This window comes from Sus scrofa, chromosome 14 (genome assembly GCF_054392235.1).
Source record: "Sus scrofa isolate SSC_HxYL_T2T_F1_AM1 chromosome 14, Sscrofa_HxYL_maternal_Yorkshire_Landrace_v2.0, whole genome shotgun sequence".
In the NCBI taxonomy this organism is placed as follows: Eukaryota; Metazoa; Chordata; class Mammalia; order Artiodactyla; family Suidae; genus Sus; species Sus scrofa.
The window spans coordinates 93,157,041-93,182,367 of NC_139396.1; the positions used below are offsets into that span (position 1 = coordinate 93,157,041).

Genomic DNA, 25,327 nt, shown 5'->3' on the forward strand with positions numbered 1-25,327 from the left:
GATTTGGCAATTCTTTTGAATTGATAAAATTATTTTGAAACTTGAGAGCAGTGATGGTTGCACAATACTGTGAATGTATTAAATGTCACTGAACTGTTCAGCTGAAATGGTTAATTTTATGTTTTGTCAATTTCACCTTAAAAAAAGGTAAAATCAAAACCTAAAACTAACAAGATGACCTTCACAATTTTAACATTCTTGCTCCTGACATTTTACAACAGGAAAAGAACTTTTGAAAGGAACATGTTAGATTTCTTATGTATAAACCCCATGGGCAAATAATCTTTAATGCTCAGCTCTCAAAACTATTTAATTTGATAGGTGGTCCCACCCACCTATTTCTTCATCTTCTCCCCCTTCTGTCTTAGAGACAGTCCCAGTCTGACTTCACACGTTATTTGCAATTCTAGGGAAAAACCTCAAAAATTTCTGAGTAAAATTTTACACATATTATGGCTAAAAAGCAGAGAGGTTAAAAGATTACTTTTAACTAGATCAGATTCATATGGCTTGCATCTTCAAACAATAAATACCAGGTGGAGACATTGTTGGACCTCTTCTTGGGAAATTTTTTTTTTAAGAACATTAAAACTTCTAGCTTGGAGTTACCATCCTGGCTCAGGTCAGGGGTAATGAGTCCGATCAGTATCCATGAGTTCGATCCCTGGCCTTGCTCAGTGGGTTAAGGATCCAGCGTTGCTGTGAGCTGTGGGTATAGGTCAAAGATGTGGCTTGGATCTGGCATTGCTGTGGCTGTGGTGTAGGCCAACAGCTACAGCTCCTATTTGACCCTTAGCCTGGGAACTTCCATATGCCATGGGTGTGGCCTTAAAATGGAAAAAAAAAAACAAAAACAAAAAAAACCCAATTACAACAACAAAAAGACTTCTAGCTAAACTGTGATTAAATCTACAATTTTTTAACCCAGCCACACTACCAAATGCATACAAATTAAAAACATTTTCAGACATGCAAATTTAAAAAATATTTTTCCCTCTCATTCACCCTGAGAAAGCTACTGAAGTACATGATCACATAAACTGAGAAAGTAAACTGTGATGATAAACTGAGAAAGTAAACTGTAATAGAGGGAGATGTGACCCAGGAAACAACAGAATCCATTACAGGAAAGAACTAAGGGACATCCCAGGATGAAGGTGAGCAATAAGCTTAAGAACAACTAGTCCAGATTGGAGCAGAAGGATAGTGGGCTCTATAAGGAATAACTGGATGAAAGGAATGAAGGAAAGAAGGAAGGTGAGAAGGAGGGAAGGACAGAGAGAGGAAGAGAGGGAGGAATGGAGGAAGGAAGGAGACGGGGGCGGAGAGGGAGAAAAAAAAGATGGAGGAAGAGAGCGAGAAAAAAATTAATAGGTCTCCTAATATGTTTAAAATAATATGAGATTTATAGTTCTGTCAGAGAATTTAGGGATAACTATTGATAATCAGAGAAAATTAAACAGATTAAAAAAGAAAATATAATCATTAATGCCTGGGAAAACAAAGGTTCTAGTGGAAAGGACATTTAATAATAATATAATATGTAGCTTACCTATGACTAATAAATACATAATCATGGAGTTTCCGTCGTGGCACAGTGAAATGAATCCAACTAGGAACCGTGAGGTTGCAGATTCAATCCCTGGCCTCGCTCAGTGGGTTAAGGAGCCAGCGTTGCCCTGGGCTGTGGTGCAGTTTGCACACGCAGCTTGGATCCCGAGTTGTGGTGGCTGTGATGTAGGCCATCGGCTACAGCTCTGATTGGACCCCTAGCCTGGGAACCTCCACATGCCTCGGGTGTGGCCCTAAAAAGATCCAACAAAAAAAAAAAAAAAATCAAGTAGAGAGTGCCTGTTGTGGCGCAGAAGAAACAAATCTGACAAGGATCCATGAGGACGCAGGTTCAATCCCTGGCCTTGCTCAGTGGGTTAGGATCCGGTTTTGCTGTGAGCTGTGGTGCAGGTTGCAGATGCAGCTCAGATCTGGTGTTGCTGTGGCTGTGGCATAGACCAGTAACCACAGTTCTGCTTTGACCCCTAGCCTGGGAACCTCCATATGTCATGGGTGCAGCCCTAAAAAGCAAAAAAATAAAAATAAGTAAAATAAAATAAAAATCAAGTGAAAGTACTACAGTATATTAAAAATTTTTCAGTGCTTAAAATGAAATGCTTATGAATACATAGATCTTTATTCACTTAAAATCTTATTTGAGCATTTGAACGGGACATAGTCTTAGAAAAGAAAGTGTGATTTAAAAAAAAAAAAAAATCTCTAAAAATCAGGAGTTCCCGTCATGACGAAGCAGAAGCGAATCCGACTAGGAACCATGAGGTTGTGGGCTTGATCCCTGGCCTCACTCAGTGGGTTAAGGATCTGGCATTACTGTGAGCTGTGGTGTAGGCTGCAGACATAGCTGGGATCCAGCATTGCTGTGGCTGTGGTGTAGGCCAGCAACTTTAGCTCCGATTGCACCCCTAGCCTGGAAACCTCTGCATGCCTCCGATGCGGCCCTAAAAAGCAAAAAAAAAAAAAAAAAAAAACTCAAAAATCATAATTTCTACAACCATTGTTGAACTTTATCTTCTTAATCAGTAAGAAACTTTGTTACTAATTTCATTAAAGCTTAGAAGCCACTTCGTGTTCTAAGCACTTTTTTTTTTTTTTTTTTTTTTTTTGTCTTTTGTTGTTGTTGTTGCTATTTCTTGGGCCGCTCCCGCGGCATATGGAGGTTCCCAGGTCAGGGGTTGAATCGGAGCTGTAGCCACAGGCCTACGCCAGAGCCACAGCAACGCAGGATCCGAGCCGCGTCTGCAACCTACACCACAGCTCACGGCAACGCCGGATCGTTAACCCACTGAGCAAGGGCAGGGACTGAACCCACAACCTCATGGTTCCTAGTCGGATTCGTTAACCACTGCGCCACGACGGGAACTCCTCTAAGCCCTTCTTATTATTGATATAACTTTCTAATCAAAAATGCACTCTGTTTTAGGATAAAAATCATAAGCCGTCACTTCAGAGCTCACCAGTGAGAGAATGGTCTTATTTCTTACTATATGTTTACTTGAATAATGAGCCAACAACAAAAAAATGGGCACCAGATCTGTAATTGAGATATTCTTCTAATTGAGTATGAAATTAGATTAAATGTCTTCTAATTTACAATCTCTCTCACAACATATTAGTTTCTCATTATTTTTTCATTTGTCCATATAACTCTATAAAACCTGAGTATTAAAACTGCATAGTATTACTTATCAAGAAAACATTAAGTTAAAGATGGCAAATTGAGCACACCCTTATCTTCTCCCCATCTCAAGTCTCCATTAAAATTAAAATTGTAGAGTTGAGGATTTCCCTGGTGACCTAGCAGGTTAAGGATCTGGCATTGTTACAGCTCTGGCTCTGTGGTGTGGGTTCAATCTTTGTTCCTACTAAGAATTTACACATGCCACAGGTGCAGCCATTAAAAAAAATTACAGAGTTGAGGAAACAAGTCCAGCTCCTAAATAATGAAAAAGCAAACATACCAAACTTTGAACGGTGTTTATGAGAGGAATACCCAGAAATGGGGACAATAGTAGGTTCACAGCCCCCTGTTGCCCATTACATAGCTAAAAATATAAAGGGTTAGCCCTGCGGTATAGCTACTTGCTCTAAAAGAAAAATAATAATGGGTGTTCTTGTTATGGCTCAGCAGTTAAGGACCTAATGATATTGTCTCTGTGAGGATGTAGTTTCAATTCCTGGTCTCTCTCAGTGGGTTAAGGACCCAGCGTTTCCATAAGCTGCAGCATAGCTCGCAGATGCGACTGAGATCCAATGCTGCCTTGGCTGTGGAGTCGGCCTCAAAAGCAGCTCTGATCGGATCCCTAGCCTGGGAACTTCCCTATGCCTGGGATCAAACCCGCAAGCTCATGGTTACTAGTCATATTCGTTAACCACTGAGCCACAATGGGAACTCCCATTTAAATTTTTAATTTGCAAATCAGTAAAGTTCACTTTTACTGAGATTAAAAAAATGAAATGGCTCATATAAATTTTCTTTGAAAAGTTGCTACTATACTTCCAGTTCAAAAGATTTGATTTTTCCTGACAAAGTACCCAGTCAAATAATGCTAAATCTGTTTGAATGTGTCAAAGGCATTTCAAACACAGTACACATCTGCAATGGTAACAATAGGCTTGTTTTCAAAGTCTGTGACTCTGTTTCTATTTTGTAAATAAGTTCATTTCATCATTTTTTTAGAGCCCACATATAAGTGATATCATAAGATGTTTGTCATGCTCTTTCTTCACTTAGTATCATAATATTAGGTCTATCTATGTTGCTGCAATGGTATTATTTCATTCTTTTTTTACGGCTGAGAAATACTCTATTTTATATATGTACCACATCTTTTTTATCCCTTCAGCAGTTCCTTTGCCCTTTTTTAGGGTTTCTTTTTTTTTTTTGGTCTTTTTATCTTTTTAGGGCCACACTCGCGGCATACGGAGGTTCCCAGGCTAAGGGTCTAACCCAGCTGTGTTTCAACACATTGTACACCTTAAACCAACACGATATTATACATCAATTAAATCTTGATTTTTTTTTTTTTTTTTTTTTTTGCCTTTTTGACTTTTTGCCTTTTCTAGGGCCGCATCCACGGCATATGGAGGTTCCCAGGCTAGGGGTCTAATTGGAGCTGTAGCCACCGGCCTAAGCCAAAGCCACAGCAACGCGGGATCTGAGCAGTGTCTGCAACCTACACCACAGCTCACAGAAAAGCCGGATCCTTAACCCACTGAGCAAGACCAGGTATGGAACCCGCAACCTCATGGTTCCTAGTCGTATTCCTTAACCACTGGGCCACGAAAGGAACTCCTAAATCTTGATTTTAAAAAAAACAAGCAAAGGGACTTCCCCTCGTGGCTCAGTGGTTAAGGAATACGACTAGGAACCATGAGGTTGCGGGTTCGATCCCTGGCCTGGCTCAGTAGGTTAAGGATCCGGTGCTGCTGGTCGCAGACATGGCTTGGATCTGGCATTGCTGTGGCTATAGCATAGGCTGACAGCCACAGCTCCGATTGGACCCCTATCCTGGGAACTTCCATGTGCCACGGGTGTGGCCCTAGAAAATGCAAAAAGACCTAAAAAAGAAAAAAAAAAAAAAAACAAAAAAAAACAGGCAAAGGACTTAACATACATTTCCTCAAAGAAGATATACTAATGGCCAATAAGCACATGGAAAGAGCTCAACATCATTAATCAACAGGAAAATATAAATCAGATCTACAGTGAGATACTGCTTCAGGTCTATTAAGACATTATCCGGGTTTTTAATGGAAAATAAGTGTTGGCTAAAAAGGTGGAAAAATTAGAACCCTCATACATTACTGATGGGAGTGCAACATGGTGCAGCCACTGGAAAAGTTTGGCAGCTCCGCCAAGATTTAAACATAGAATTACCCTTTGACCCCACAATTCCACTCCCAGGTATCTACCCTAGTTCAGTCATTTGAAATGCAATAATTCCATGATAATAATTTCCATCACTTTTCACAATGCCTATAACTTAACAACTAAATCTGTATGAAGGTTTTTTTTGTTAGCGATTTTTTTTTTTTTTTGGCCAATCTGAACTAAGCCCCTCACATACATTGTCACAAATGGATATCTAGAGTTATTCTCCAGTCAATATAAAATTAAATCCAAGAATCTTGAATGGTAGCTAAGCCTATCAAACTCTGCAGTGTTGCCAACTCTATTCCTTTCAAATGAAGCACGAAAGCACACAAGGCAGCTAAGTTAAAATTTCCACATTCTGATCACCTCTCATTGAATCTGCCACTAATTAGCTATGTGACCTTGGGCAAGTAACTCACAGCCAATAGTTTCCTGTCTGTGAATAAAGGGATTAGACTAGGTTTAATGTTTCTTCCAGTATTAAAACTCTGATTTATTAAAATTCCAGGGAAAAGTCCACCAAAATATTGCAAAATAAGTTTTGATTTGCTATAAAAGAACAAAGAAATGCCCCACACTGCTCCTAAACACACGCCCGTACCTCTCAATATTCTGCCTCTGAGAGTGGCATTGGGAAAGCTTTTGAGTGAAGGCTACCAATATTTGCCTTCCTTACCCAAATTAACTTAATAAAAACTATCACATAAAGGAGTTCCTGCTGTGGCTCAGGGGAAACAAATCTGACCAGTATCCATGAGGATAAAAGTTCGATCCCTGGCCTCGCTCATCAGGCTAAGGATCCAGCAATGCCATGAGCTGTGGTGTAGGTCACAGACACAGCTCAGATCCCACGTTGTGATGGCTGTGGTGTAGGCTGGCAGCTGTGGCTCTGACTCAGCCCCTAGCCTGGGAACTTCCACATGATTCAGGTGTGGCCCTAAAAAGACAAAAACAAACTAACAAAAAAAAACTATCATTTAAAAGAACAGAATCTAGGGGTGGCATGGAGGAGAAGGCAACCAAAATCACAGGGGACTTTTTCAAAGTAAAATGTCCATGGTTTTAAGTCAATGTTTTATGGTGTTATTGTCATGAATGACAATATATTTATAACTGGGTTGGAAGATATATATTTTACTTCTTTTTTTCTTACTTGCCACTCACTGCATTAAATGGCAATGCTAAAGACCTAAGGTTGGAAAATAACTCATTTGGAAATCCACACTTTTTGAGAATAAAATCTATAATAATTCTGATCTCTTGGCTCATTTTAGCAATATGATAAATCATTTGAAAAGGCAATTTCATCTTTTTGAAAAGCCTACATTAATTCAAAGAAGCTGAAAATTAAATGTTAAATGAGGATATTTCACTTCTGAAATGTTGCAAAGAAAATGTAATCACAATTGTTCTTACCAAATACAAAGTAACTTTCTAATAGATTCATTTCTTTTGCAGTTTTCTTTTCCCTTATCAAAAAACAAAAAAAGAAAAAAGCCCTCAGTAGAATTTTTGATGGAACTACTTTAATCGAAATCAATTCCCATCAATGCCAAGCTTTTAAGCAATTGTGAAGAGAATTTTTTTTTTTTCTCGCTTTTCAGGGCTGCACTTGGGGCACATGGAGATTCCCAGGCGAGGGGTCCAGTCGGAGCTACAGCTGCCGCCCTATGCCACAGCCACATCAGCACCAACTACGGATGCGACCTACACCACGGCTCCAGCTCAAGGCAACGCTGGATCCTTAACCCACTGAGCAAGCCCAGGGATCAAACCCACAACCTCATGGTTCCTAGTCAGATTCCTTCCCACTGTACCACAAGGCAATCGCCAAGTGAGGAGAATTCTCAAAACGAAGAGTAGGTTAAGGAAGAGTAAGAACTTTCTGTAAATATTATCCTTCAAATATACAGAAGAAAGGAATTAAAGAAAGACTTCAAAATTAAGATACATGCAACTAGAGATTCTCATACTAAGTGAAGTCAGAAAGAGAAAGACAAATACCACATGGTATCACTTACATGTAGAATCTAAAACATAGCACAAATCTAAAACATAGCACATATCTACAAAGTAGAAACAGACTCACAGACATATAGAAAATAGACTTGTGGTTGTCAAGGGGAAGGGTGGCAATGACTTCCTACTGTACAGCACAGGGAACTATACCCAATCTCTTGGGATGGAACATGATGGAAGATAGTATGAGAAAAAGGATACATACACACACACACACACACACACACACAAATGACTGGGTCACTATGCTGTACAGTATAAATTAACACAACATGGAAAATCAACTATATTATAATAAAAATAAAGTAAAATTAAAAAGAAACGGGAGTTTCCACTGTGGCTCAGGGGAAATGAATGCAACTTGTATCTATAAGGATGCATGTTCAATCCCGGGCCTTGCTCAGTGAGTCAAGGATCCAGAGTTGCCACGAGCTGTGGTGTAGGTTACAGAGGCAGCTCAGATCCCATGTTGCAGTGGCTGTGACCTAGGCCAGCAGCTGTAGCTCCAATTCCACCCCTAACCTGGGAACTTCCATATGCTGCAGGTGAGACCCTAAAAAGAGAAAAGAAAAAAAAAAAAAACAAGATACAGTAAAATACTAAGATTAAATTATAGCTTGTCTCAGCACACAGGTAGAATCTAAGAACAACATTAAAAAAAAAAAAAAAAACTCTCTTCTGAGATGGCATCTACTGGAAAAGTGCAGGTAACTTTATACATATGATAAAAAATCATGCCTTTGAATGTCGGGAATAACTTTGCTCCCATACAGTATTCATAAGGAAATTGAGACCACCCGTGTAGCTCTGCCAAATTAAAAACAAACAAAAAGGGGTAAAATTTCTAAAAAGCAAAATCTTAAGTTAGGTAAAACTTATTCTTACATTTCTCAAGTATTTTACTCCCTTTCCACAATTAAATCAGTTTAGACACTTAGCACCTTCATTTAGTTAAGAGAAATGGTATTGAAAAAAATCTCAAGAAAATTCCCAAACTACCAAATGAGGTCACTTAACATACGGACTTCCTGCCTTCGTTTGAAATCTAACGTTGCGATGGATGGTCAGATTTCTAGAAACACTTTCAGAAATTTAACTAGTAAAAGGCCACCTGATGTTTTTCGCAAATTGTCCATCCGCAATAGAATCTGATGCCTGTGGGGAGCCACTTGCTGCATTTAGAAGTACACTTGCGCCCTGGAATCCGCGGGGCATCCTCGGGCCGCACACCCTGCCGTAGCTCTCTGAGGTGGGCGACAGTGGTACACACAACTACGGGTTCTGAGAACTTTAACAATGACGCAAATAAGCATTTAGAGCATAAGCTACACTTAAAGGTGGGGCGGGTAGTAGCATTTAAAGGTTAAATGCAGACCTAATGCGCCGAACTTTGTTCTCAAATCACCTCCAAGGCTCCCCATCACTTGAGAAAGCCGAGACCACGCTCAGGGGGCGCGGTTTCTTCCCTAGGGTTCAGCAAGGAAAGGGCAATTGAGGAGACAAGAATGAGAGATTACTGTGTGAGCAGGATGCTCAAAGAGGCGAGCGCATAGTCAGCTGCCAGATTCCGTACGCCTTCCCTCACACTTTCCTCTCTTTACGCAGCAAGAGAGCTCAACGCGGGAAACGCTCAACCTCTGACCCAAATGCAGAAATTTTCCAGAGTGCGGGCCCGCAGCACTGAATGAGACGTATCTTAGTTTCACAGCTTTCCGAGTGATCTAATCTTAGTTTCACAGCTTTCCGAGGAAGCGGGAGGGCAAAAACCAAGTAAGCGACCAGAAGCCAAGTGTGGTTGCGATTTTCAGAGAGCAGGTAAGGGAAGGGTTTCTAAAACCCTCTTTTAAAGGCTTTTACCTAAACTGCTAAACGGAGTTTTTATTATTTCTTTACTTTCAATAGGTATCCCCGCTACTCGAGCAGGCAACCCTAGTCGCCTCTCTCAGAGCAGACCTCTGCGCGGTTCTAGGCCCCGCCTACTTGTGGGTTTGCTGCGCCTGCGCACCACTGTTTCTGTACTAAAGTATCTCCGCCTTCACTTTCTTGCCGTAGCAGCGATGGCCGAGTGGTTAAGGCGTTGGACTTGAAATCCAATGGGGTCTCCCCGCGCAGGTTCGAACCCTGCTCGCTGCGGAAATGCCAGGCTACCTGGTGGTTGCCTTTTTTGCATCCTTTATAAGATTCCTGCAGATACAGACTTCACTCTTTCCCTGATTGCAGAGAAGTTTAGTGTGTTACAGAAAAGTCAATACATGTCAAGGCTACTGTTATGCGATAAGTCCTCCTTTATCCTAATTAGTAAGCTGATAGTTTTAGAATCTGGTTCCTCAACATGAAGAACAAGTTTGCAAAATAAAAATAATATAAATATTTGCAGAAATTTTCAACCAATCACAGCCTGAACAAGCTATCATCTCATTAAAGCTGATGTCAGGGCTAATGCTACCTCACCTTCCATCTCAGAATCACCTTCAAGGGTTCCCCCACCACATCCAAAAAGTGGTGTGATATTCGAGATAATAAAACCTTTGAAAAGTTCAACTTCTAAATCACAATAGATAGATCCACATAATGAAACACTTTTCCTGTAGTCACAATTGTATTAATTTTACAATTTTAGTATTCGGTATTAATTTTACCAAAGACATGGGAAGACTTTCCAGATGCATTGCCAAATGCAAAAAGTTGGACAGGGTAGAAAACAATATATATTATGATCACATTTTTGTTGAACAAATCATGTATAAAATCTCTTAATCATTTAAGCGGCAAGATTGACAGAAAAAGAGAGAGTAAATGGGGACTGGAAAGAAATAATAAAAATTTTAGCAGTAATTATTATCTCTAGATGATAGGATTTTAATTTGCTTCACAGATAGTTTTTGCTTAACTGAGTTTTCTCAAATGTGTATATGGATCCTGCAATTTTTTTAATAATAAAAGGAAATTGTGAGGTTAGTCTTTGAGACCCTGCACATTCCCTTTCTGCTCCCTCCCACCCCATGCTTTCCAGGTGTTCTTACTGAGTTCCCTGACATCTCAGGACTAGGAATAGTTTTCAAGGGTACTTGAATTAGATTCCATCCATTCTATTTGAGACTTGACTGAACACATACATCACCACATTCACATCTTCAATCCATCTTCTCTGCCCAATCCCCTCTTCTTCTGCCCCCATTTGAGTCACTTATAAATGACTGTATTAGTTTCCTAACTGGTCTCCTTCCCTCTTTCAGTCAGGATCACATCCAGCTGCAAATAACCGAAAACCCAACCTTAGTGGCTTAAACACATAAGGGATTTGTCTCAGGAAACCTGGGAATAGCAATTCTCAGATGAAACAGGGAACAGGGATCTTTCCAGCTTTCTAATCTTTTGTTTTTAATGCATAAGCCTCATCCCCTGCTTGTTGTCTCATTGTCCTAAGATGGTTGCCAAATCTCCAGACCCCGCATCTGTATTCAGATGCAAAGGAGAAAGACAAAAACCCTCAGTTCAAATCTCATTTGCTTGAACTGCGTAACATGACTACCACTACCTACGAGGAATTCTAGTGAAAGTAAGTGGTTTGTAGCTACCATTTCAAAACTGGAATTCTGTTGGTAAGGAAGAGAGATGGATGAATACTAAGTGGGCAACAAACTGTATCTGCCACACTTTTCTTACAGGAAAGTCAAAAACTTATAGGCATATGGCCTTCACAGTAAGTCTCCTGTTTGCCTTCCCAGCCTTCACTCCCTTCTCTCCCATCTCCTTGTGAGTTATTAGAAGGCCTCCCAGCACTATATGATGGTCATGCCTTGGAAACTTTTTACATGTCCACATACAATGACCTGTATGTAATCCTTCTCTTGCCTTCATTCTTTCTCCCTTCTTTAGAAGAGGCCTGCCCCTCCTCTGAATTCCCTCCCTTTCTAGGGGACCTGCTCTCCTTTTGAATCTATTTTTGTTGTTGTTGTTTTTGTTGTTGTTGTTGTTGTTGCTGTTGTTGTCTTTTCAGGGCCGCAACTGCAGCATATGGAGGTTCCCAGGCTAAGGATCGAATCGGAGCTACAGCTGCCAGCCTGCTCCAGAGCAACAGCAACACCAGATCCGAGCTGCATCTGCAATCTACACCACAGCTCATGGCAACACCGGATCCTTAAACCACTGAGCAAAGCCAGGGATCAAACCCACAACCTCATGGTTCCTAGTCAGATTCCTTTCTGCTGCGCCATGACGGAAACTCCCCCTTTTGAATCTAGATGTGAGACAATGGTCCATACTTGCCCCCACACCCCTAGTCTTAAAAAGACGCACATAGTTGCTTCCCAGACTCCCTTGCAGCTAAGGAGGTAGCATGCAACCTTCACCCGACCAATCAGATGTGCCCATCCCCAACTTTCTATAGGAGCTATTAAGGCAAAGAAGCAGGAAGGGTAAGGATACAACCTGGTGGTGAATAGAGGCCACAATGACAGCTGCAGGGCTTGCTAAGTGTAGCAGCTCCAGGGCTGCAATTGGGGTTTGCAGTTCTTCAGCAGCAGCCACTGTAGTGTCTACCCCTAACTAGTTTCGTGGCATCATTCTGCCTTGATCTTGGACTTTGCCTAGCCTAACTTACTCCTATCCCATCTTCCAAAAGTCACTTTGCAGCCTTCCTGGCAAGTCTATAGACTATTTCATATCCTTCCAGTAAGTTTTCTGCCTAAATCAGCCTCAGTCAATTTCTGTTCTTCAGAATACCAGCTATCGCTTCCCACTTCGCCCCACCATTACTTGCTGGGAAAACTCATGTTCCTTAAGTATCACTTTCCGGGTAAAGCATTCCTGCAATTTCCCAGGCTGACCCAGAAGCCCCTTTTCTATTTTTTTATTCCCTATTATAGCAAGGCTCACATTGAACTATTTCTGTCTGTTTACCTCTCTTACCACTAAATGGTACATTTCCTGTGAACATAAAAAGTGACCATGTCTCTTTGTACCCCTGCCTAGCACAGAAAAGGTACTCAATAAATCTTTAACAAAGGGATGAATAAATATATGATCAGCACACAAATCCATACTCCATCCCTAGAATACCCTGAAAAAAAAGTGTTGGGGGCAAGGGGAGGAAGCCAACTTGCTATCTTTCTTTTCAAGGTCATTAACCTTTGCCTTAGCATGAGTCATTTTTTTATTATTATTGGAGCATAGCTGATTTACAATGTTGTGTTAGTTTCATATACACTATCCTCCTCCCCTCCTTCCCTCTCCATCGCCTTCCCTTTCCTAATTTTTCCCTTGCCTTCTTATTTTTCTACTGTTCCCTTGTCTTCTAGCAGACTGAACTAGGACACAAGCGTGTACAGACCTCATTCTCTGCAGTCTACCCCCAGACTCTTCTCGCTAAGAGTGGTTCCGTTTTACCCTAGCCACTATATAACACCATGTCTGCTCTCTGAATGGAGAGCAAAGGAAAAGCCATAGTTTGTTAGCGTGGAGATGTGGAAGAGGTTCTGCAATGCACTCCCCAGAGGGCACAACCTCCACTCCTCTCTCCACCTTGGTCATCATCCAAATCCCCCAGCCCCTTCACCCTCCTGTGTATCCCCTAAGCCTGCCTTTTCTGACCCAACTTTACATGGTGTATGATCTTGAGGATTTTCCCCAGCTTTTTCACTCTTTCACAGGGCAATTCAGCCTTGTCTCTGTGCTTTGGCATCAGTGTGCCCAGCAATCAGAATCCCCCTTAGAAAGCAAGGGAGATTATAAATATATCCATGTCTCCTCACCAAATATTTTCTACACACTTCTATTAATAGAAGATAAATCCTGCAACTTCTGAGTTCCTGTCATGGCTCAGCAGTTAACAAACCCAACTAAGATCCATGAGGATGCAGGTTTGATCCCTGGCCCCACTCAGTGGGTTAAGGATCTGGTGTTGCTGTGAGCTATGGTATATGTTATAGGCATAGCTCAGATTCTGCGTGGCTGTGGCTGTGGTATAGGCCAGTACCTGTAGCTCTGATTCAACCCCTAGCCTGGGAACCTCCATGTAAAAAAATTTTGCAACTTCACAACCAAAGTTCAAAGATTTTTTTTTTTTAACCTTTTTTTTGGCTACGGCCATGGTATGTGGAAGTTCCCAGGCCAGGGAATCGAACCTGAGTCACAGCAGCAACAGCAGACAAAACCAGATCCCTAACCCACTAAGCCACCAGGGAAATTCAATCAACCAATAAAAATAAAAGTAGCGAGACCAAAGGGAGTTTTTTATAAATTGTAATCAGTTGACCTGTAAGTAAATGCTGAACTCATTATCATCCCTCCCCTTCAGGTTCTTCCAGTTTGCAGCATCTCCACGCACAGAACAGTACACACCCACTTGAAATCATCCTGACACTATTATTCCTCATCTCATTTCCTATATGACCAAAGGGCCACTGAGTTTACCCTATAAATATGCTCAAAATCAAAACTGGCACAACATTGTAAACCAACTATATTTTAATTTTGTTTGTTTGTTTGTTTTGTCTTTTGCGGGCCTCACCCGGCATGTGGATGTTCCCAGGTTGAATCAGAGCTGTAGCTGCCGGCCTACACCACAGCCACAGCAACAGGGTATGCGAGCCTCGTCTGCAACCTCCCCACAGCTCACGGCAACACTGGATCCTTAACCCACTGAGTGAGGCCAGGAATCAAACCCACAATCTCAAGTTTGCTCGTCGGGTTCGTTAACCACTGAACCACGATGGGAATTCCAATTTTAATTTTTTTAAAAGTTAAAAAGTTGGAGTTCCCGTCATGGCGCAGTGGTTAACGAATCCGACTAGGAACCATGAGGTTGCGGGTTCAGTCCCTGCCCTTGCTCAGTGGGTTAATGATCCGGCGTTGCCGTGAGCTGTGGTGTAGGTTGCAGACGCGGCTCGGATCCCGCGTTGCTGTGGCTCTGGCGTAGGCCGGCGGCTACAGCTCCGATTCGACCCCTAGCCTGGGAACCTCCATATGCCGCGGGAGCGGCCCAAGAAACAGCAAAAAGACAAAAAAATAAAAAAATAAAAGTTAAAAAGTTAAGGAGTTCCCATCGTGGCTCAGCGGAAATGAATCTGACTAGCAACCAAGAGGACACAGGTTTGATCCCTGGCCTTGCTCAGTGGGTTAAGGATCTGGCATTGCATGAGCTGTGGCGTAGGTCACAGACTCGGCTTGGATCCCGAGTTGCTGTGGCTGTGGCTGTGGCCAGCGGCTACAGCTCCAATTCCACCCCTAGCCTGGGAACCTTCAAATGCTGTGGGTGCAGCCCTAAAAAGACAAAAAAAAAAAAATGTTAAACAGTTAAAATAAATAAGTAAATAAGCTCAGAATCCACTTTATTCCAAATCTACCACCACCATCTAGTCTCCTTGAGACTCCTTCTCAACCTCCTGACTCCTCCATCTACACTTCCTCCCCTTTCATCTACTGTCCCTAAAATAAAATTCTTTAAATTTTAAATGCACATTTGATCTAATAACCCTTCTCCTGAAATCCTTTCTGGGGATTCCTATGTGCTCCTATAATAAAGACTAAAACCCCTGGAATAACTGCATGGCTCCTCATGATCCTGCCGCCTTAGCTACTGGGCTTCTCCCACTCATTCTCTGGCAAGATGTACTGTCCTTTCTTTTAGTTCCTTGAAGAGATCAAACTCTTTCCCTCCTTAGGAATTTTACACATGGCCCAATGTAACCCTTCCCATCAAGTTGGTCGGGTCCCCCTCTTATGTGATTTCATACATTTTATTCATTTACTTCATAATATTTATCATACTATGTGATACACTAGTGTGAATATTTCCTTATTTTCTCCCTGTGTGTGAGCATATGATGTGGGGTGTATGTGTGTGTGTTTAAGCAGTAAATCTCCTCATCTTAGTGGGCCCTCAATAAATAATTTTGTTGAATGAATTTTGTAGTTAGGAATATCAGAAAGCAAGAGGTCTTGGAATACCTTTGAAGGAGTGGGAAGTAGTCTCCAATGAAGGTGGGTAGACTTTGTTCCTCTGGCTCTTGGGGATGAATCAAAACCACCCTGGAGTTCCTGCTGTGTTGCAATGGGTTAAGAATCCGACTGCAACAGAAGCGCACATTCGATCCCTGGCCCTGTGCAGCGGATTAAAGGATCCAGCTGTGGCTCAGATTCAATCCCTGGCCTGGTAACTTCCATATGCTGCGGTGAATGTGCCCATTAAAAAAAAAAAAAAACAAAAAACAAAAAAAAAAACAAAAAACCTTGTATTCCAACTTCCCTCTGGCCTTGACAAGACCCCCAGGCCCACCCTTGAAAGTGTTGCTCCTCAATGAACAAAGAACATTGGTCTTAGGCCCCCTCTAAATGCTAGAGTGCAAATGACTAATAATGATACTAAGTCTTAGCCCCTGCAAGGGTGAGAGAGACTATCTCTGACACTGAAATTGTCAGTTAAAACAGGCAACTTGTTCTATCTGAAGCACTGACAGAGAAAACTTAGAGCTTTCAGCTCCTGTTCTAATGACTAGTTCCCTTCCCAACCTACATGAAATCAATCAATCAAGCTCACCCAAGCTGGTAGACTGGCTGCCACAGGAAATTAGTTATTTCTTTTTCCTTCCCACTCTTCCCCACATCTATCCACCAGTCCTCGGTTTGGGGACACTCTTTCACGGATTGGATTCTGAGGCCTAAAGAGTAGATGGACTTAGATGTACCATAGCTGCTTTGTCTGGTACCGGGCTGCCCGGGGAGGCATCAGTGAGCATGGCCAGACCTCCATTGGTATCTCTAGGCCATTCAGAAGACTCCAATGACAAAGAATATGGCCCATGGGCTTGATGCTCTTGATGCTCTCTGCTGCCTAAGGTCAAGGATGGAAAAGGGTCAGGGATTGGTAAACTTTTCATCAGGTGCTGAGGTGGGCACAGCCCCAGCCTGGTTGGCTCAGCAAGCCTGTGGTCCCACTCCAGGGATCTCAGAGGCCTTTGTTCTTCCAAATCACATTTATCCCCAAGCACCTGCAGGGATATGTTTCCCTCCCAAGGATATTCACTTGAGACAAGATTCTCCTGAGTATCTGCCAAGTGAGGCAATTTTAGACATATTTTACCTGACACTACAAGTCATTCCAAGAAATGAGTATATGCAGTGTCCATATAAAAGGTATTTATCTTCCAGATGTTGAGACCCAAACATCAGTAGAGAAAGACAGCGAGTGCTTGAAATACTATTTATTAGGATGTTGGAGCACAAAAATGCTGCCTTCCTTTTGCTTCATACCTCTGGTACAGAGGTTAGGAAACTTTTTCTAAAAGTTCAGCTAGTAGATCTTTTAGGCTTTGCCGGTCACGTGGCTTCTGTTGCAACTACTCAACTTTGCCTTTGTAGCATGAAAGACGCCAAAAACAAATCAACATGACCGTGTTCCAATAAAATTCTATTTACAAAGCAGGGAAAAGGCTGGATTTAGCCCTCATGCTGTAGTTCACCAATCCCTGCTCTGGAGGGCTCTCTCTAATATAATTAAAAAAAAAAAAAAAAGTCATTTTGAGTTATAACTGTTCAGATATGATTAACTGGGACATTGTTAAGAGGCTAGTCAACATTTCACTAGTTTTTTCAGGTTTACACAAATTTATGAAACGTTATGATTTCCATTAACATAAAGATATCAAGATAGGACATCAGTGATATATGCATGGGACAAAATTGGGAGTGAATGTTTTCTCAGATCATTGCATCTCAATACATCAGAATGGTCCAGAGCCTCCTGGAATCTTTTCCTATACATCATGCTTGTCTGCTCCAAACATCAGTGAGGCTGATGACGTACAGTCCCTGGAAACACTTGCCTATTTTCTCCTCTTTCTCTATGTTGCCTCCTAGGTAGGCTATCACTCTGAAAATATGAAGGTACTGTGCTTGCTGTTGTAAACAAAGCCTTCAGCTTTTGAGCATCATTTTTTTTTTTCTTTTTTGGCAGCCCTGAGGCAAATGAAGTTCCCCAGCCAGGGATCAGATCAGAATCACAGTTGAGTTGTGACACCTATGACACAGCTGCTGCAACGCTGGATCCTTAACCCACTGCACTGGGCCAGGGATCAAACCTGTGTCCTGGCACTGCAGAGATGCCAATCATCCCATTGTGCCCTAGCAGGAACTTGAGCATCTTGAGGTGTGGTTTGAGACCGTGTTTGCAAGTTTACTTGTGAAGTACCATGAGGGAGTGGGAAGAACAGGGTCTTTGAAGTCAGAGCAACAAGTCTTCAAGTCCAGGCTCCTTCCCTTTCCTGCTGTGTAACTTTGGGCAGGTTACATAACTTTTCAGAGCCTTAATTGCCTTATCTACTAAGTGGTTATAATTATTACTTCTACTTCAGAGCCTTTTCTGAGCTCTGACTACAGGCCAGGCACTGTGATAAGTGCTTTATATTCATTGTCTTATTTAACCCTCAAAACAGGCCACAGCTAGTTTCCCAGTGAGGAACTGAGGGTGGGCTCTCATGCTGTTACTTTCCTTCCCTTTTCCCCAGATGGTCCCTCATAATGGGATCTAGGAACCAACCTAACAGAGCTATTGGATGGGTATGAAAGTGGTCATTTGATTTATGCTACTGGGACAGAATTTTCTTTGCACTGTTGTCTCTCTCAGCTGGATAAGTTAGGGAACAAGCTTCCAGGGAGTTGACATGAAAAGCTGCCTAGGGTTGGCTTTGGTTGAGGACATGTTTGGGGATGTGTGAGGCCTTCTCTTAGAAGCTAGCAGCTACTCTGACATTCTCTTCCCTGGGCTTCTTTTTCCCCCCTTCTGCCTCTAATAGTTCATGACTGGTTTCATGATTATAGTTTCCCAGCCTGTATTACACTCCTCCCTCCAACTCCAATCCACCCCAATTTTTAAAATATCTATATCAACTGCATGATATGTGTCATGACCCCCAATGTAAGATTTCCTATCCTTGGGAAGGAAAACTCTGAACTAGAGGACCCTCCCTCCTGCCTCCTCTGGCCTGGGGGAGTCTGTCTGGCCACCATCATTGTCCCTTTCTTCACACTCATCTGACCACCAGTCTCCCCAGTGGATCCCCTTGACCAGTAAGTAAAGGCAAATGCCCTAACTTAGGAGCATAGCAAACTGCAAATCCCTTCATAATTTTGGCCCTGACAGTTTTTGACCTTCTCTCACACTACCCCCTCAACCATGACTCTGTAAAAGCACTTAATCCAGCTTACATGCTCCCATAGAATAGATTTATACATTGGCACCCTTGGCTGTCCTTAATGGTTGACTTAGAATATATACTCTCAGCAACATGCACACACACACATACACACACAGAGACACAGACACACACCCCCACACACACACAGCCCAACACACAGATTTGAAGACATGCATATAAGTAAGTTTAAAATATGTCATGCAAGAATAGATACTAACTCACAGACTTTGAAAAACTTACAGTTTACAACAGAAACAGGTTGGGGGCTGGGGGGATGTGCTGGGGGTTTGGTTGAAAATGCTATAAAATTTGGTTGTGATGATCATTGTACAGCTATAAATGCAACTGAGTAATAAAAAATGTTATATATAAAAAATAAATAAAAATAAAATATGTCATTGTGAGCAAAATTCAATTTATGCTCCTCCCTATTTGTCCCATGTTCAAGAACTATCCTAGAAGAGCTAACGAGAATATCAGATATACTAGAGAAACAGCCAAAATTAAAACACCAGGAATTCTATTTTATAGCAAGACAAATAAAGTAAATTTTATAAATTAAATCATATTGCTTTGGAGATGGGATTAAGATGGTGGAATAGAAGGACTGGAGCTCAACTTCTAAAAACAACAAGTGCTGAGCAATCTTCAACCAAATGGAATGCAAACTTTCAAAAAGATATCCTACTCCAGAAGAAAATGAGGAAGCCACATCAAGAGGTAGGAGGGGAGATTACATGATATAAGCAACCCCATACCTCCCAGGTGGGAAGCCCCACAGACTGGAAAGTAACTGGTTCACAGAGACTCACCTACAGGAGTGAGAGTTCTGAGCCCCACATCAAACCACCACCCATGGGGATCTGGCACTGGGAGAAAGACCCCCCTGGAGCATCTGGCATTAAAGGTCAGTGGGGTTTGTGTTCAGGAGCTTCATGGGACTGGGGAAACTGGAGACCCCATTTTTAAAAGGCACACACAGACTTTCACATGAACTGGGTCCCAGGGCAAAGCAAAGTCTCCATAGGAATCTGGGTCAGACCTGATTGCAGTTCTTGGAGGACCTCCTAGGAAAACAGGGATGAATGTGGCTTGTTATGGGGGAAGGACATTGGAAGCAAAGCTCTTGGGAATATTCATCAGCGTGCTTTTCTCTGGAGGTGGCCATTTTAGGAAAATCTGGCCCCACCCATCAGCTCTGAGAAGTCCCAGGCCAAACAACAATCCAGGTGGGATCACAGCCCCACCCATCAGTAAACAGGCTGCCTGAAGCACTCCCCCAGGCACACAGCTGCCTCTAATCTCACCCAGAGACAAAGCCCCCCACCCACCTGAGGGAATAGGAATCAGCTCCACCTACCAGTGGGCAGGCATCAGTCCCTCCCATCAGGAAGCCTACAGCAAGCCCCTCCCCCCACCTTACCAACTGCAGCCACAAGGCGGGGGGCAGACACCACAAGTAAGAGAGGCTACAACTCTATTATCTGTAAAAAGATCACCACACAAAAAACCTATAAAAATGAAAAGACAGAGAATTATAACTCAGATGAGGGAGAAAGAAAAAAAAACAGAAAAATAGCTAAGTGATCAGGAGATTCTCAGCCTCCAGGAAAAAGACTTTAGACTGTTGATGCTGAAGATGATGCAAGACATTGGAAATAAACTGGAGGCAAAAATGGATAATTTACAGGAAACACTGAGCAAAGAGATACAAGATATAAAACTTAAGCAAGAAGAGATGCAAAATACAATAACTGAAATAAAAAGTTCATTAAAAGCAGCCAAGAACAGAATACAGGAGGCAGAAAAACGAATAAGTGAGGTGAAGAACAGACTAGTGGAAATCATGGATGTGGAACAGAAAAGAGAAAAAAGATTGAAAAGAAATGAAGAGAGTCCCAGAGAACTCTGGGACAATGTTAAACGCACCAACATCCATATAATAGAGGTGCCAGAAGGAGAGGAGAGAGAGAAAAGGACAGAAAAAATATTCAAAGAGATAATAGCCAAAAACTTCCCTAACATGGGAAAGGAACCACTCACTCAAATCCAGGAAGTGCAACAAGTACATATAAAGTAAACCCAAGGAGGAACACCCTGAGACATATATTAATCAAACTGACCAAAATTAAAGACAAAGAGAAAATATTGAATGCAGCTAGAGAAAAGAAACAAATAACATACAAGGGAACCCCGATAAGGTTATCAATAGATTTTTCAGCAGAAACTCTGAAGGCCAGAAGGAAGTGGCATGATATACATAACATGATGAAAGGAAAAAACCTCCAACCAAGATTAGTTTACCCAGCAAGGCTCTCATTCAGATTTGAAGGAGAAATCAAAAGCTTCACAGCAAAAGCTAAGAGAATTCAGCACCACTAACCAGCTTTACCACAAATACTAAAGGAACTTCTCTAGGCAGAAAAGAAAAGGCTGCAACCAGAAACAAAAATACCGCAAATGACAAAGCTCACCAGTAAAGGTATGTATACATTAAAGATACGAAATCATCCACACACAATTTTGCCACCAAAATCAGAAATCATGAGAAGAGGTGGGTACAAATGCAGGACTTTGGAGATGAACTTGCAATTAAGAGACCTACAACCTAAAATAATCTCGTGTATATATATAGACTCATATCAAAATTTCAGAGTAACTGCAAAATCTACAATTGATAAACAAATAAGAAAAAACAACTCAAATACAACACTAAAGATGGTCATCAAAGCACAAGAGGAGAGAACAGAGAAGAAGGGAAGAAAAGAGAGCAATAAAAACAAATCCAAAGCAATTAATAAAATGGCAATAAGAACATACATATCAATAATTACCTTAAATGTTAATGGACTCAACGCCCCAACCAAAAGACATAGACTGGCTGAATGGAAACAAAAACAAGACACACATATAAGCTGTCTTCAAGAGGCCCACTTCACTTCTAGGGACACATACAAATTGAAAGTGAGAGGATGCAAGAAAATATTCCATGCAAACAGGAATCAAAAGAAAGCTGGAGTAGCAATACTTATATCAGACAAAATAAACTTTAAAATGAAGAATATATTAAGAGACAAGGGGAGTTCCCATCGTGGCGCAGTGGTTAACGAATCCAACTAGGAACCATGAGGTTACGGGTTCGATCCCTGCCCTTGCTCAGTGGGTTAACGATCCGGCGTTGCCGTGAGCTGTGGTGTAGGTTGCAGACGCGGCTCGGATCCTGCGTTGCTGTGGCTCTGGCGTAGGCTGGTGGCTACAGCTCCGATTCGACCCCTAGCCTGGGAATCTCCATATGCCGCAGGAGCGGCCCAAGAAATAGCAAAAAGACAAAAAAAAAAGATTAAAAAAAAAAGAGAGAGAGAGACAAGGAATATCACTACATGATGATCAAAGGATCAAGAGAAATTAGGAAATTAGGGAAGCAATCTCATTTACCATCACATCCAAAAGAATAAAATACCTAGGAGTAAACCTACCTAAAGAGAAAAAAGATCTGTACTCTGAAAACTATAAGACCTTAATGAAAGAAATCAAAGATGACATAAACAGATGGAAAGATATACTTCTTGAATTGGAAGAGTCAATATTATCAAAATGACTACACTACCTAAGGCAATCTACAGATTCAATACAATCCCTAGCAAATGACCAAAGACATTTTTCACAGAACTCGAACAAAATATTTTAAAGTTTGTTTGGAAGCACAAAAGACCCAGAATAGCCAAAGACATCCTGAAAAAGAAAAATGGAGCTGGAGGAATCAGGCTCCCGGACTTCAGATTATACTACAAAGCAACAGTCATCAAAACTGCATGGTACTGGCACAAAGAGAAATAAAGATCAGTGGGACAGGATAGAAAGCCCAGAATTCAACCCACACACCTACAGTCAATTAATCTGTGACAAAGGAGGCAAGAGTATACAATGGAGAAAAGACAGCCTGTTCAATAAGCGGTGCTGGGAAAACTGGACAGCCACATGGAAAAGAAGGAAATTAGAACACTCCCTAACACCTTACACAAAAATAAACTCCAAATGGATTAAAGACCTAGATATAAGACCAGACACTATAAAACTCTTAGAGGAAAACATAGGCCAAACACTCTCTGACCTAAATGACAGCAACGTCTTCTCAGATCCACCTCTTAGAGCAATGACAGTAAAAACAAAAATAAACAAATGGGACTTAATTAAACTTAAAAGTTTCTTGGATTTCACATCGTGGCTCAGTGGTTAACGAATCCAACTAGGAACCATGAGGTTGCGGGTTCGATCCCTGGCCTTGCTCAGTGAATTAAGAATCTGGTGTTGCCATGAGCTATGGTGTAGGTTGCAGACTCAGCTCAGTGGGTTAAGGATCCTGAGTTGCTGTGGCTCTGGTGTAGGCCGGTAGCTACGGCTCCAATTTGACCCCTAGCCTGGGAACCTCCATATGCCACAGTAGCAGCCCTAGAAATGGCAAAAAGACCAAAAAAATAAAATAAAATAAAAAATAATAATTTTAAAAGTTTCTTCACAACCAAGGAAACTCTAACAAAACAAAAAGACAACCCACAGAATGGGAGAAGATATTTGCAAATGCATCGACTGACAAAGGATTCATCTCCAAAATTTATAAATACCTCCTACCGCTCAATACCAAAAAACAAACAACCCCATCTAAAAATGGGCAGAAGGTCTAAACAGACAGTTCTCCAAAGAAGACATAGAGATGGCCAAAAAACACATGAAAAGATGTTCAACATCACTCATGATTAGAGAAATGCAAATCAAAACCACTAGGAGGTACCACTTTACACCAGCCAGAATGGCCATCATCCAAAAGTCTACAAACAATAAGTGCTGGAGAGGGTGTGGAGAAAAAGGAACCCTAGTACACTGTTGGTGGGATTGTAAATTGGTGCAACCACTGTTGGTGGAAAACAGTACAGAGATTCCTCAGAAAACTAAAAATAGAACTACCATTGGATCCAGCAATCCCACTCCTGGGCATCTATCCAGAGAAAACCATGACTAGAAAAAACACATGTACTCCAATGTTCACTGCAGCACTATTTGCAATAATCAAGACACAACCTAAATGTCCACCGACAGAGGAGTGGATAAAGATGTGGTACATATTATACACAATGGAATATTACTCAGCCATTAAAAGGAACAAAATAACGGCATTTTTAGCAACACAGATGGACCTAGAAATTATCATGCTAAGTGAAGTCAGACAATGAGACACCAACATCAAATGCCATCACTTACTTGTGGAATCTGAAAAAAGGGCAGACCGAACTTCTTTGCAGAGCAGATACTGACTCACAGACTTTGAAAAACTTACCGTTTCCAAAGGAGACAGTTTGGGGAGTGGGAGGATGCAGTGGGGGTGTGGGATGGAAATACTATAAAACTGGATTGTGGTGATCATTTTACAACTATAAATGTAATAAATTCATTGAGTAATAAAAAATAAAAATGAAAATAAATCATATTGCTTTGCTTATTAAATAGGTAATACATTCCCATGGTTTAAAATCATAGAGGATGGAGTTCCTGTCATGGCTCAGGAGTAATGAACCCAACTAGTACTCATGAGAACACTCAGTGGGTTAAGGATCCGGCACTGCCTTGAGCTGTGCTATAGGTCGCAGACACAGCCCAGATCCTGCATTGCTGTGGCTCTGGCATAGGCCAGCGGCTACAGCTCCCAATCAATCCCTAGCCTGGAACTTCCATAAGCCTTGAGTGCAGCACTAAAAAAAAAAAAAAAAAAATCTGATATATATGACATTTTCTAAAATCAGGGATCTTAATCCCAGTCATCCATTTTCATGTACAATTGAGAAAAAGGGGTCAGCCCTTTGTTCAGGTGACAGGAATAGGCTACATGAAATCACGTGGTCAAACAGTTCTAAAAGCATAGTCTAACCTCTATAGAGCTGAAAGATTAAAATAAAATAAAATGAGTTCCCTGGTGGCACAGCAGGCTAAAAATCCAGCATTGTCACTGATGTGGCTCTGGTTACAGCTGTTGCTCAGGTTCAATCCCTGGCCTGGGAACTTTCACATGCTGCAGGAACAGCCAATAAATAAATAAATAAAATTAAAAGGTATAGTCTACACTAATACCCTAAGAAGAAAGGGGGAGTTCCCGTCGTGGCGCAGTGGTTAACGAATCCGACTAGGAACCATGAGGTTGCCGGTTTGATCCCTGCCCTTGCTCAGTGGGTTAACAATCCGGCGTTGCCGTGAGCTGTGGTGTAGGTTGCAGACGCAGCTCGGATCCTGCGTTGCTGTGGCTCTGGTGTAGGCCGGCAGCTACAGCTCCGATTCAACCCCTAGCCTGGGAACCTACATATGCCACGGGAGTGGCCCAAGAAATGGCAAAAAGACAAAAAAAAAAAAGAAGAAGAAGAAGAAAGGGGAAGCCTTTGCTCTGCTAAACTATTCCATTTCCAGAGGAAAAGAAGAGCCAAAAGTAAAAGGACTCATGTAACTTTGACATCTCAAATAAGTCAATTCTTGGAAACTATCCCTTCCCTTCCTCCTTCTCCCCTCCCCCCACCCCACCACCACTTAACTCCATATTCTATGCAGTAATTACTAGGCTTCCTAGAATGTTTATTAACAATTCAAGATGCTCCAGGAATAATTTCTGTGACCATAGCCTCTGCCA

At 41.7% G+C, this 25,327-nt stretch overlaps 1 protein-coding gene and 1 non-coding gene across 3 annotated transcripts in view; one reads left to right on the plus strand and one right to left on the minus strand.

Moving 5' to 3' along the window:
* Nucleotides 1-9,115, minus strand: part of CTNNA3 (catenin alpha 3) — a 1,780,789-nt gene extending 1,771,674 nt beyond the window's left edge. The window contains exon 1 of one of the 2 annotated variants that reach the window (XM_021074380.2): nt 8,841-9,115. The gene's annotated coding sequence lies outside the window, so the exon portion shown is untranslated. Of the gene's footprint in view, nt 1-8,576 lie in introns of both variants that reach the window. The other variant, XM_084997062.1, reaches the window with a different exon arrangement.
* Nucleotides 9,116-9,516: 401 nt separating this feature from the next.
* On the plus strand, nt 9,517-9,598 carry TRNAS-UGA (transfer RNA serine (anticodon UGA)). The gene has a single exon. It is a non-coding gene; the product is annotated as a tRNA-Ser (tRNA).
* The last annotated feature ends 15,729 nt before the right edge of the window (nt 9,599-25,327 follow it).